The following is a 12,500-nucleotide window of genomic DNA, read 5'->3' as shown; positions in this document are numbered from 1 at the left end:
AAAACCATGGACGCTTTTTGTAAGGGGTTCTAAACAAAACTATAGGCCTACCGGTACTGTTTAAGGGTAAATCGTTTAGTTTTTCTTTCTTTCATGCATTTTTTCCCACATAAATGCAAAAATAGTATATACCGTATTCAGACGACTTGGAATGCTATTGCAAGTCATTGCAAGCTAAAACTGTCAAGTCAAGTCAAGTCTCGAGTCAATAGCGTACAAGTCGAGTCAAGTCACAAGTCATTCCTAATATTGGCAAGTCAAATCTCAAGTCGAGTCATTTGTAACTCAAGTCACAAGTCAGTCCAAGTCTAAGTCCACATCTCTGTTCCATATACTAAAAAGAGATATCTATACAATAAAGTGTGTAGACTGAAGTGTGTGGACAACCCTTACAACAGAGACAGGGATTTCAAATGTGTGTGTGTGTGAGAGAGAGAGAGAGAGAGAGAGAGAGAGAGAGAGAGAGAGAGAGAGAGAGAGAGAGAGAGAGAGAGAAAGACAGACAGAAAGACAGACAGACAGACAGACAGACAGAGAGAGAGACAGTACTGTACAGGTACTGTACGTGCTGCCAAGAGTCAACAGCCAGCAGCCAGCAGCCGAGCCGCACCTGTCAAATACGGGCCTGCGTGACCCAGCGCAAAACACCTGCACTGGGCAGGACATGTAATGGAGCGTGTCCACTGTGATTACAGGCCGAAGGTGTGTTGACTGAAGTGGGGGAAAGGACACACTGTTTATCACCATCAACCTCAGCACTGCCCTGTGGAGGGAGCGTAATCGATGCTTTGTGAATGGAGCTCTGATTGCTGTTGGCCCGGCCGGGTAATTTATAGTGTAGCCACGGCTTGGGCCCAGTAAATGTTATTAATGGAAAAATCTTATGCATGTCTGGGTTTGAGAGACAGTGGGTTGCAGTAGACATAGCATGTTCTGTACGGTAAGCCGATCTCCTATAGCAGCAACTACAGAATGTTCTGGATGGAGGAAGCTGTGGGGATGTGCAGGCAGGGCCACTGACAGCTTTGGCCAGGCCCGGGACAAAGTCACCTAAAAGGCCCGCTTCAACCCAAAATATACGGTACAATAGAATGAGCATCTATATAGTTTTGGGCACCCTCTCTCCCTCGGCCTGGGACAACTAACCCCTTTGTCCTCCCTGCTAACGTCTTCGTGGTATGCAGGGACTGAGGATCAAATGCACCATCCCAAAAACTGGCCCAGGATACTATATGGGGGATGGAGGACATAACAATATTCTACCTGGTACATTACGTGGGATTATAATCCTAGAGTGGGCCAGGGCTAATATGCCCCCCTGGACCTGGGCCTGGCCCCCATAGGCCTGGGTATACAATAGGTGCATCAAACGCTACCACTATACCAGGTAGGCCTACATTACATGGGATCACAATCATAGGGAGGGTCAGGACAAATTTGGGCTGGCCCCATAGGGCCTCATAGGCTTGTTCAGGAACCTATCCCTGGTTATATACTGCCATACAAAGGCAAAGTGCAGTATAAGTGCATAGTTTGTCAATAGTATAGACTGGAAATGGACTTCATAACACCTCCTATTTATCTTGTGACAGTGACAGCATTGTGGTCCAAATGTGTCCCGTTTCAGACATCTTGCTATGTCAAATTTGTATGTGTGTTGTCAAATATCCAACCTTATAATAAAGCATTTTCAAGGCGTTCCAATGTTGCCAAAGTTACTGTACATTTTCCGGAATGCTGCAGTTGCCTCAACACTTTCCCAGATTTGCACCCTTCCTCTGCATGATTTTAGCCCCTATGTGCTAATCCTTTTCTCCTTCTCTGCAAGTCAAAATTGCAATACTATTGTGCCACCCTTTAACATTAATCAAATTTGCTTGAAACGGGTAGTGCATGGACAAGTATGTAAGATATGCTATTGTCTATTAGAGTGAGGGTGAAAATGGCCAGTTTGGCCTCTGTCCCTCCGGCCCTAGCCCCGATGGATGGTTCATGGATTTATCCCTGGGTAGGCCTATAGGGTTATATAACGTGGCACTTCATATGCCTCATCATCAACCTCTTGGACTTAATGTGTGACACGGACCACTGCGTCTAATGAGTCATCCCAAAGCGGGCTGATTATTGCAAACTTCATTTGTATGTAAATAAACTGTTCTGCTTGCCAAAGCAAGTCTGTACGCTATACGCTGTCTACTCTGCATGATAATGGCTTCAAAAAAAAAGAAAAAGATTTCTCACAGGCTTTCAGGCGGCTTTTGTTGATCCTGTGGTCTAGAGGTTTGTTGAAAGCCTGCAGATTTGACACAGATCCAATAGGCTATACGTCACATGCTCCTCTCGAGGTTCTGTAGGGGCTATATAAGATGCACTGCCAATGGCAGCTGCTCAACATGTTGAGACAGCTGATGACAAGCTTTGACCAGCGTGTTTTGAAGTAAATGTTTGGACATGAGTGCTTTGGACGGAGGGGGAAAAAAGGATGAACGCATGTTCTCAAATATAGACAGAAACAGCTGTTAGGTCACTGATTTGTATGTGGACCACAGTTCATTGCCAGATGAAACAAAATGTAGCCTTTTCATATGTGGGCTAAAGGAACATTTTGAGTTTATTTGAGAAGCAAACTGTGAAGTTGGTAACTGCAGTTGCTGGCATGTTTAGGTCCCATGGATGTAACCTACACAGCTACATACAGTTTTTTTCCACACGTTCCAGCTGTCAATACCTTGCCTTCCAGCTGTCAATACCTTACCTTCATACATCTTTTAGGCAGTGGTGTAGTCTACGTAGAACGCAGGTATATGGAGTATACCCACTTCTAAATTTCAGGGATGTCAGTATACCCACTTAAAATTGATTGATCCATTGTTTTGAATGGCACAAATATATACAGTACAGTATACCCACTTCAAAAAAATCTCAATACAGTATACCCACCATAAAAAAAGTAGACTACACCACTGCTTTTAGGTATATTTTTAGTGCTTCTTTGCTGTCATTTCATCCTTAATTGTAAGCTTCTTAATTTCATGTCAAGTCATGTACAAAACAAATGGATTGAACATGTAAAACACTATGTGTGCCTTCCTCTCATGTCGGGTAGTCCTACTGTATATGAATGAGGCTTAACTCGTAACTTGTGTCACTTCAATAGACACCAGTTAGTATTCTGCGATGCATGCAGGCCCTCTCTGGTAAACGAGCAAGCCTTGGCATTTGGTGAGAAAGAGTCCTTGACACATTATATGTTTAAACATAAAATAGAAATAAAACAAAACAAAACCAACCAAATGTTTATTTTACTGTGTGGATTGTGGCAGCAACTTTGTAGGCTGAAATGTGGAAATGCTATGGAACACATACAGTAACGAAGCTGTGCGGCTGTGCGACTAACTTTTTTGTAGACAGCAAACTAAAGCCTTTATCAGCCATTGCTACTCATTCCAGCGATATGGACAAAATGATGAAGTGGCAATTCACACCTTGGTTATGGATGATACAAAAATAAGCGCTTTTAAAGCGAGCCATACAAGGTTGGAAGCTGGATGGGCACTTCTATCTCTAGCACCTTTGTCTCTGCATCATCATGAATCTCCTTCAGCCGCACAAACTGGTTTGCAGCGAGCTGATACGCTGCGGAGAGGGTGACAGGCAGACAAGTGGCTGACAAAAACAGAGGTAGGCAGGGGCGGAGGTAATAAGCAGGCTGAGCAGGGCATTTGGCGCTGGGCCCAGGGGCCCTCTTGTTTTGGTGACGGCAGGGCCTCTGTTGTGACCTTGGCAGGTCATATGAAGGGCCCCATCAGCATTTTACCCTGCGGCTGGGTGCAATTGTTCCACAGCTGGAGGGGGGATTTGGGGGTGGGGGGTGCAGAGGCCCTGGTTCCTGGTTCGGTAACAGTGCTATTACTCAGAGCCCCACTGTCCCGTGCACCTGGCTTTGTCTCTGTGCACTGTAATCGGGCGACCCCTGGGGCACATAACTGGAGCTCTCTCAGAGACGAGCGGAGGAGGAGGAGAGGAGGAGGAGGTGGAGAGGAGTGGAGGAGGAGAGAGGAGAGGAGTGGAGGAGGGGAGAGGAGAGGAGTGGAGGTGGAGAGGGGAGGAGTGGAGGAGGGGAGAGGAGAGGAGTGGAGGAGGGGAGGGGAGAGGAGTGGAGGAGGAGAGAGGAGAGGAGTGGAGGTGGAGAGAGGAGTGGAGGAGGAGGAGAGGAGTGGAGGAGGGTAGGGGAGAGGAGTGGAGGAGGAGGAGGAGAGGAGGGGAGGAGGGGAGGGGAGAGGAGTGGAGGTGGAGAGAGGAGAGGGAGAGGAGGCAGTGAAAAGAGAAGAGAATGCGAGGCATCTAATGAAATAGACACTGCTAGGTAAATGGCTATGTTGAATTGCTCGTAGAATGTATGTCTATGTTGTCTACTTTATTTACTGACATGATTGCTGCTATATACAGTAGGCCTATACATATAAATAGGCCATATATGATTCAACATGATGTGGCCTACATGATCTAAATTATTTTACAAAAGCTGAAGCTGAACCACTCTAATTTGTAGTCAGTGATACAATGGCCCATCTCAGACTTATTAGGTATTCATCAATTTACTAGGATTAAATATAACAGCTAAGTAAATGTGTAGCAGTATCTTTAAATAGCCTATGTGTACAGTAATTCTGCCACAGCAGTGAACTGTTATCCAAGTTTCACATCTGAAAAATGTTGTGGCTACAGTACATGGCATTTCGTTCAGTTTATGAGGCGAATCAGCTTTGCCAATTTATGATGCGACAGTCATGGGACCTCTAATCTATCTTCTTACTCAGGATGACATAAAATAAGGGCCGCATATTTCCACTACTACAGGAACTAATTTTAACAGTGGAATTATTTCTGGAATTCTGTGTTTTTTCCCTCCAGCTGAGGGACTAAGGGCATTTGGTATTTTTAATAGGCTTACATAGCCCACTCATAAATTCAGGGTTCATTTTATTTGGTTGCTTTTTTAAGCGTTTCGTTTGACGTGGAGAGTATCTTAGTAAATAAGACCCATAATGTAGACCCATAAGACTAGAACATTCCGATGTGGCAGTAAAAAAAAGATATGAAGGGTTTTAATGTTAGCATGCATCCCTATAGAGGCAAATATGGGCAGCTGTGTGCAAAACATTGCATTGTGGGATTGTACTTATGTGGGCCGCAGCCAAATAAGAAAAGCATTACAGTAAAAGAGGAACTTAAAAAAAGAACAGACACTAATATGGTCTACGGAATCAGACATTCATGAACAATCAGACATTCATGAACCACAAAGTAATATTTTAGGCCTATGTAATCTTCCAAAAAAACAAGACAAGAGAATGTTTTTTGGACGGCATGAGTAAAATCCAATCAGATCTCCTCCTGGGTTTGGTTGTCTGATTTAAGTGCTTTGTGTTGTCAATGTCAGCAGTAAGCAAAAAAAGAATGAGAAGAGAGAGAGAGAGAGAGAGAGAGAGAGAGAGAGAGAGAGAGAGAGAGAGAGAGAGAGAGAGAGAGAGAGAGAGAGAGAGAGAGAGAGAGAGAGAGAGAGAGAGAGAGATGTAGATGACAGATGTGTGTGTGTGTGTGTGTGTGTGTGTGTGTGTGTGTGTGTGTGTGTGTGTGTGTGTGTGTGTGTGTGTGTGTGTCTGTGTGTGTGTGTGTGTGTGTGTGTGTGTGTGTGTGTGTGTGTGTGTGTAGAGAAAGAGAGAGAGAGAGAGAGAGAGAGAGAGAGAGAGAGAGAGAGAGAGAGAGAGAGAGAGAGAGAGAGAGAGAGAGAGAGAGAGAGAGAGACTCAATCCATCACACCAGATACTGTATGCTACATGAGGGCAACCTCCACACATACTCACACACACACACACACACACACACACACACACACACACACACACACACACACACACACACACACACACACACACACACACACACACACACACACACACACACACACACACACACACACACACACAGAAGGGAGGGAGGGAGGCACACATCATGCACACGCGCGCACACACGCACGTACGCACGCGCGCACACACACAGAAGGGAGAGAGGGAGGCACACATCATGCACACGCATACACACACACACGCACACGCACACAGGAGGGAGGCACTGGAAAGTGGATAAAATGGAAAAGTACAAACATTTTCATAAGCAGCGTGGCAGCGTGGCAGCGTGGCAGCGTGGCACGACAGATTGAAGTCCCATTGGCACTGGAGAGTGAAGTCTCACGGCATTGGAGCGAGCGGTGAGATATGAGTTATGGGCTGAGATATATCATCTTTCCCCGACGCATGGGGCCTCGGTCCAGGGACTCTTCTGTTATTCTGACTTCATGTCACATTTTTTAGGATGTTTTAGTCTAAAAATACTGCTGCATAAACAAAGAAATATTGAAAACTGTGTGTGAAAAAGTATGTGCTGACTGAACCAGGAACGGCATCCTGTTCTTAGACCCTTCAAGTGATTCTCTAGTCCACAGATTTCCAATCTTTTTCGGCCTGGACCCCCTTTTGGCCCTAAGTATATTTTCACCACCCCCTTCTCCACATATTACAAATGCCAATGTGCCACAAGTATGTGTTGTTTCTGAAAAACACTACAAACCTAACAAGAACCCACAAAAAATTGATCCAACCAGCGCAGAGTCAGCTGATCGTAAGACAAGTACGCAAGTCTACTGGTTACTCAGATACTGTAGCCTACATTACCTGTGTTGGAGGAAACTCATTTTTAAACTTTTAGTTTTAATGTTGACACCTCTGGCAATGTCCCAGTGGGCTGACAGTTCCCTGGAGACAATGATTTACACCCCCTCCTTTATACTGTAGAGACTGGCCCACAATGTAGAGGGTTCGGCCCATTGGTCTATCTTCAATATAGACTGTGTGTCGGGCCGGTCTACGCATGCCTAACGGTAGGGACACATACACGCGAATTTGCGAACTTTGCCATTCATTCCTATGAGAGAGGCGAAGGCAGGCGAAAGCAAGCGAACAGGAGCAAAATTATTAAAGAAAGTTTAATGTTATACAAATGAGGAGCGAATTCGCCTGCCGCGGCCCAATCAAATCAACAACATAACTGTTCCATTCCATTTGATTCGCCGCGACGACCTGATGACGGTTGGATTTCGCCTCTCTGCGCTTCGCCCACTTCGCCTCATATGTGTCCCTACCGTTAAATGGCCAAGCTGTTTTCGATGCCAGTCCAATCCCATGCAAGGGATGCTTATAATACTCTGTTTCCCTTTAATGTCTGTCCTGTCTCCATCTACGGTACAGGGGTGAATTTCTCGAAACCAAAGTTGCTTACTACATTAGCTACTTGCTTTCAATGCATTTTCCCATTGGCAACTACCGAAGTTGCTAACAGGCTAACAGCTTCCCTTTTGAGAAACTCACCCCAGTTTAGTACTCGTGGGACAGTGAAATGTGTAAAATATTCTGGTGGATCTTTTAAAGTAGGAGGAAAGGGTCGGTGCAGTGTGCGGCATGGGTTGATGAGGAGGCCTGTGACACATTAGGTCTGGACATCTTGATGCGGCCTGCGTTGTGTTCGGTCTGGACATCTTGATGCGGCCTGCGATGCATTCAGTCTGAGCATGCTGGGTTGATGATGCGGCCTGTAATGCATTAGGTCTGGACATCTTGATGCGGCCTGCGATACATTCAGTCAGGACATCTTGGCTTTCACATATTTCCATAAAGAACTCAATCCATTGTCAAAATCTGGACAAATAAGCATGTTAAAAACTAAAGCGCAAGCGATATGAAAAAACGGGCAAAATGGCAGGCTTTTAAAGCAAACGACACACACACACACACACACACACACACACACACACACACACACACACACACACACACACACACACACACACACACACACACACACACACACTATCACTACTGCATGTGTCTACTTGCCTCTATATTTACACGTGTGAAATCAAATCATGTTTCTACTTCAAATTAATTTATTCTAATGTATGTGCATAAATAAATATATCTGAAGTAAAAACACGATCTGATTTACTGTGTATGAAATCAAATCATGCTGGGAAGGGAACTAATCAACAGTGGAATGAAACATATGATAATATTTTGAATTTATCTCTTCAAGAGTATTTTACATTACATCACAATAGCGTTGTTAGTTTTGGAATTGAATCAAAGTGTCAGAGAAGAAGTAAGCCTAACTGATCTTAAGTTAGAATGATTGGTAACACTTCACTTTAGTTGACACCAGCGACATAGGCATGACATATCTGCGCCATAATAGTGTCAAAACACAGTCATGGCACATCTCATAAACTTTATGCCAATGTCATGAACATGTTATGAACATGTTATGGTCATGAAAAGTTGACATTGAGCCCGTTTATATGCACACAATAATCAGGTTATAGGAATAAAGGTTATTAAAGTTAACGGTTTATTGCTGTTTATATGCAGTCCGTCGGTTGCCTGTGTTCCACTCAAGTGTGTGACACAAAGCTAGAATTTAAGGCTTATGATTGGCTACTTAACCTTCTAGAACGTCAATAACCTGATCATAAACCCAATTATGCTGGATACATGACACGAGAAATCAGTTTATTAGCCAAAAACCTACCTGTGCAAATCGGATTTCTCATAAACCGATAACGGCAATAAACCGATTATGAAAACTGTTTATTCCGTTTACATGAACGCTCGAATAAACCGGTAACTCCAAAAACCTGATCATAAACGGTTTATTGATGCGCATATAAACGGGCTCATTGTTTGGGCTTTGTGACTCACTTAATGACAGTCCTAAAATATTTATGACATTGACATAATTATTATGACACTGTTATGTCATACGCATAATGCTGACGTGTTATCGAATGATCTGGTTTACAGTAAGAAAGGGGCAGTTAGATATCAGGAAACGAGACACCCATGACTGTGGGGGAGAGAATTCCAGAATCAGGATGTCAGCTTCAGTGGCGTAGCTAGAAAAGAAAATCTAGGTGTTCCCAAGAAAATACAGGTGTGCCTTATTATTTTTTTTTTATTATTCTAACTCAGAGTAAACACATCATAGCACGTTTGCACGGATTGGCCTATCACGGTGTCATACTATTATGCATACTATTACACATGAATCATGATTGGCAAACCCAACCTAACTTATTTGTTGCTATATTTGCGCTGCAACTGAATTCAAAGGGATGCATATTGGCTTTAAATATACATCAATTATCTCATCAGAGTCCATTCCTCGGCGAGCTCCTTTTCAAACATTGACTGGAAGTGTTGCCAATACAATCAGTTAATTCTTGAAAACACTTGCTGTAACGGTCGCTCTGATGTGTAGGGCTACAGAATATTCTTGAAACACAGAAAACCAATCCACCAGTTGTGCTGCGTTTGAAACGTTATTTAGTGTTCAATTTATATCCCGAAATTGGGAAACAACAAGGACAGACTCCAAATACAAGGAAGGCAAAACACAGCCATTCTGGCAAGTAGCAGAAGTTTTCACAAACCCAAAAGGTCGACCGGTTTAACCAAAACAACGGAGAAAAGAAAAGGATGGGAAGAGGGGTACAGACAGGCTGGGCTGGCTGGAAGAGGCGCACGCGTGTGTGCGTGTGTGTGTGACATGGGTAATCACGGTTAGCACGAGCAACAGTCAGCTTACCGGTAGTCCAGACAATCAGAAAGTAAAGGAAATGTCTTCACGGTACCTGACCTGTTCCGAGCGTCCCAGCGTCCCACAACTCCAAACGAAATACACAATTCACACTTAGTAGCAGTCCGAGTTGGTAGTCAGTCGGCGTGTTACTCTCTCCGCAACTAATGCTACTACTCCACCAAGTAGAACACAGGCATCTCCATACTGGCATTCTAAATGCGAAATCTCCCCTAAAGATCATAATGTGATGTTGTTTAATCCATTTCGTGTTAGTTATGCTAGCGACTGGACTTCTGTATGGAGTGTTCATGCGGGGTATCAGCTGCATCAAAATCTTCAAACTTGTTTTTAAAACTACCGCGTCTGTACTGTCTGTGTCTGTGCGCGCGTTATCGTTCACACATGGTCTTCTCTATGGGATGTACTATATTTATTTTAGGAGCAACGTACGAATGAAACGGTTACTCGTCACCTACATGTGCGGCCTTTTTATCATTTCGTTTCCATAATAATTTTAGGCACATAACGCTCGCGCCCTCCGCAATTTAATATTGCACTCCAACCAACTGTATCGGGCGAAATCATTTAGCTATCCACTGACTGCTTCAGGGATGGCGAACGCTTTCAGATCGCTCTGGCATCTAGGCACGTCTACAGAAGAGAGATCTGGGATCCCCAAGCTAACTGTATTTTGGTTCATCTATAGCTGCATCATCCTCTACTCGCGCAGACCCTTAGTGCTTCGTGCATCTTCGTTACACTTCGTGAATATACATCTGCGTGAGAACCAGGTTATCATCCTCTCGGATGGTGTGGGTAATAAGGCTAACTGTGTGGGCTCACTTGGTGGTGTCGTGGACCTGCTTTTTGAAGGGAGAACCTCTGCGATTCTGGAACCAGTCTGTTGGGCCTAAAGCCGTGGCTTTTTAAAATAATTTAGATGAGAACTCTGTTTCATCGCAACATATTTTAGAACCATCATGTTGCACCACTGACATAGCCTATTCAGTAGCCTATCGATGATGTGCGATTCTATTCTATTACGAAAGATTCCACTTGCCACCTTTCCGGGTGGTACTGCACTGACAGCGCCACTAGGTGCACTGCAGTGCAGGCATAGGTCCACTGGTGAGTGAGGAGGCTGCATGTAAAACCTATGGTTGCACTCCCGACACTTGCGTTTACAATCGGTTGTCAAGTGACGCCAATTTTTTTTAGGTGTTCCAGCTATGAAAGTAGGTGTTCCCGGAACCCTCTGGAACACCTGTAGCTACGCCACTGGTCAGCTTTGACACAGCAGCAACCCCAAGGACTTATTTAACCAAGATCATGTGACACAGGGACAGTGTTTGCTCCATGGGATGCATTTCATGTTACTGTACATACATGACATGACAAAATATCCTCTATTATTGTTCCATTTATTCATTTCAGGAATAGCCTAAGTATTTGCATTAAATACCCTGAGGAGCATTTTTGATAGTGATAGTTCAAAAGAAATGATCACATATTATGTGATTGTACTCCTCAAAGGGAATGTAACCCAATACATCAGCATTTTACACAAATACATGTTCTTACAATTATTTGTAAGGCATAGGAGAAAATAAATTTGGATGACTGACACTTCATCAATGTTCTTTGTCTTTAAAAAAGCCCCTAATCATAACTCAATTCAGATTATCCATATTTTTTGCTGAGAAACTTGAGGAAACTGCAAAATATTGTAGGTCACACCAAAGGGATTTGATTTGATCATGTGGCAAGACAACATGGCAACATTTAACATGACTACATTATGTTTCGAATAACTTTTGATAGACAAGAAGGGCAACATGTGCATGTTTTTCAGATCATGGTAAGGGATTTCCTGTAGCCTACCTTTAAAAAGGCTTTGAATATACCTCATTTGAGAGACATGGGGACGATTGGATATCTGACATTTCTTTTATGCTTATCAAATCATCCATATGTTAAGCTTGATTTCCCTTGGGGTCCATTACTAAGTAACTCTCTTCTCTAATGTAAATCACTCTCTAAGGGGCGTTTGGTGACTTTGAACCCATGCTGCCTTTCTTTAAAAGGGATTTAATTATACGCTAGGGCCTTGAAGTCATACAGGGGACCCCTGTGGTCAACCCTTTCAAGGGGAGCCAACCAGACAGTTTCGCAGTCGGCGTAAGTCAGCACGCACGCAAGCATGTAATAACCAGAATGTCAAGTCATATTGTCACACCTGGTATTGTTAAAACATAGTACGATACGGACATCACTGCTTCCAAAGGATGGAGTGGACTGTAGTGAAAAAATGCTGATTGCAGCGCTCCCCAAAGATCAATACGTTATCTTTATGACCTCGGTCCATAGGCCGTATATAAGCAATGTCATACTTGAGCCATGCGGACACAGAGATCCAAAAGCTCATCATTTCTAGTATGAAGTACGTCTCTGTATGCATGGGAACAATGCTTTACTTGTTCCATTACGATCTTTTTCCAATCACCATGCATCTTTAGGTGAGACGGCAGCCGTGCAGATTATGGTATTTAGTAGTTGTGCAGAAATAATGAAGAGCAGATGTGTATGTATGTATGCTGCAACTATGCTGTATGTGTACTATGTGCATGTGCATGTGTATGTGTACATAGGCTACATGCTATGCTACTATTTTTGATTGTGTGGAAGTATCTAGGATTTTTTATCCCTATTGTGCAGATGGGGTCGCTGGTTTTCCAACTTACTGTTTCTAGAAAGTCAAGTCAAGTCAAGTCAATTTTATTTATAAAGCACTTTAAAATACAACAGAGGTA

The 12,500-nt window shown here is 43.6% G+C and overlaps 1 protein-coding gene across 1 annotated transcript in view; it reads left to right on the top strand.

Moving 5' to 3' along the window:
• avpr2aa (arginine vasopressin receptor 2a, duplicate a) overlaps positions 1–12,500 on the top strand; it is a 44,723-nt gene that overhangs the window by 1,431 nt on the left and 30,792 nt on the right. The gene's annotated exons all lie outside the window — the stretch shown is intronic.

The sequence above is a fragment of the Engraulis encrasicolus genome, chromosome 10, assembly GCF_034702125.1.
Source record: "Engraulis encrasicolus isolate BLACKSEA-1 chromosome 10, IST_EnEncr_1.0, whole genome shotgun sequence".
In the NCBI taxonomy this organism is placed as follows: Eukaryota; Metazoa; Chordata; class Actinopteri; order Clupeiformes; family Engraulidae; genus Engraulis; species Engraulis encrasicolus.
The sequence above is the reverse complement of the archived record's forward strand: the minus strand, read 5'-3'. Positions and strand labels throughout refer to the sequence as shown.